Source organism: Phyllostomus hastatus, unplaced genomic scaffold (genome assembly GCF_019186645.2).
Source record: "Phyllostomus hastatus isolate PE091 unplaced genomic scaffold, TTU_PhHast_1.1 phas_contig_109, whole genome shotgun sequence".
Lineage (NCBI taxonomy): Eukaryota > Metazoa > Chordata > Mammalia > Chiroptera > Phyllostomidae > Phyllostomus > Phyllostomus hastatus.
Window position 1 is genome coordinate 107,248 of NW_025333518.1, and position 2,332 is coordinate 109,579.

Consider the following 2,332-nt stretch of genomic DNA (forward strand, 5'->3'; position numbering starts at 1 on the left):
CTTGGGGCACTGCTGAAGACCATTGCCTGGGGACAAGTGGAGGCATCCAGGCCCTTCCAGGGAGAGACAGACAACCAACCTGAGAACAGCTAACTTCCCCATAAGAATGTGAAAGTTTCCTTCAGCTAATTCTCCCTGAATTTCAAAGCCTGTCACTGCACCTTCTTTATTCCCTGTTGAAAATATGTTGGCTTATGAAGAAAATGTGAGACAGTTTTGTTAGGGTGTGAACCTGCCTTCCTCTCAGATCCCCGGCCATCTGAATAAAGTGCCCATAAAGATTCAATCCCTGTTTCTGCTTATTGGATTTAGTACATGACAGGCAGCATGAACATGGTGTCTTTTCCAGTCTCAATAATATTTCAGATTGCTAGGGAAACCCAAGGAGGACAATCAGACTGCTTTGTTGTATTAGGAGGTATTGTTTCTGACATTCTGAAACACAGTATGATAGAAAAACAATAGCAGATACTTCTTGTGGTAATAATATGTCTATTTTAACCCATGGCCTTGGAAATTTTACCTCTGGACTGGGTCCTGTCTTGAACAGCAACATGGTAGGAGTGCAACTGGACTAGACTAAACCCCAAGCAGAGATGGGTGTCAACCCTACAAGCACAAAGATGACAGCATTGAGCTAGCACACTATTCCCCTATAAGACAACTGAAATGTATTTAAATTCTGATTGCATATGCTTCTAGCTACTATAAACAGAGATGAGTCTAATGTGTGAACTAAAGAGAACTAAAAAGAAGGGAGAAAGTAGAAGGTTTTACCGATTCTAATGATCTATTTCTTGTTCTGGATACCAATTATTAGGATACTTTTTAAAACAAGTTGTATACTTACCACTTAAGCATTTTCTGTGTGTACATGCTGTGCCATGACTCAACTAATTGGCAGCTACCATGAGAAAGATTCTCAATATTAACATAAAGTGCCTGTTTGAATGTGGAATGCAGATAGCTTCCACTCACTGACAGGAGTCAGAATTCACTTTCAACTTTGGGAAACTATATGGCAGATTTCTGTTGCAGCTGCCGCTAAAATCCCACCAGTAGTTTTGTACCAAATAAAAATGTAACCAAAAAAGACACTGGCTACCTGTCAATACCAAATCCTATAAGCAATGACAGTGATTGAATCTTTATGGGCGCTTTATTCAGATGGCTGGCAATCTGAGAAGATGGTTGGTTCACACCCTAACAAACCTTCTTCCCTTCTCTCCTGGCCAGAATTTTTATAAGGTGGGGGTGAGTGGATAAACAAGGAGAGGTGAGGGCTTTAAAATTCAGGTAGGATTAGATGAGCAAAGCTTCTGCTTTGCTGTTCTGGGCAGTTAGCTGTTTCCAGAGGAGGGTGGTTTTCTCTCCCTGGAACACAAAAGGTCCAGATGTCCCCAGGCAGTAATCTTCTATCAGTGCCCCAGGAGGCCACCTGTTTTCCCAGGGGCCAGGATAGGCCTTATCTGCAGTTTCTGAAAGGAAAGCTTTAACGTACACATTACTTGCTAGACATAACTTTTTACCTTAAGCTAAAATTTTCCATGTCTTGAGTCCCCTAGCAGAAATAAGAAAGTATGTGCATGCAAAGGTTGTACAAAAATGATCAATGTAGCATTGTTTGGGATTTGACAAAAATATTTAGCATGATTATTCATTGCAATACTGCACAGCAAAGAGAATGAATAAACTATCCTCACATGCAATGGCTTGGGGGAATCTCAGGTACATAGTAATGAACAAAAGGATACAGACATGAGAAAATAAAAGCAGAATGATTGTAATTCTGTACTCTTTCTAAAAACATACTCAACTATTTACCATTTTGGCATGGATTGTATTAGGGTCCACAAACAGTCTATGAAAGGCTAGTTTTTTGATTTTTGCTCAGGGCTTGGATGCAGGGGCATTTTAACTTTCAAAAATTTACATTTTAAAATAAACATATACATGTCTTTAAAAGTTTTTCAAAAAGCAAATACTATTTCCTATCAGATTACATAAGATTGTGGGATTTCATTATTGATTTTTTACTTTCTAATAGTTTTTCTTTCAAGGATTTTATTTATTGATTTTTAGAGAGGGAAGGGAGAGAGAGAGAGAGAGAGAGAGAGAGAGAGAGAGAGAGAGAGAGAGAGAGAGAGGGAGAAACATCAGTGTGCGGTTGCTGGGGGCCATGGCCTGAAACCCAGGCATGTGCCCTGACTGTGAATAGAACCTTCAGTGCTTTGGTTCGCAGCCTGCACTCAATCCACTGAGCTACACCAGCCAGGGCCTTCTAATAGTTTTTTGTATACTCACATTTTCAAAATACTATTGTAAAGTCAAG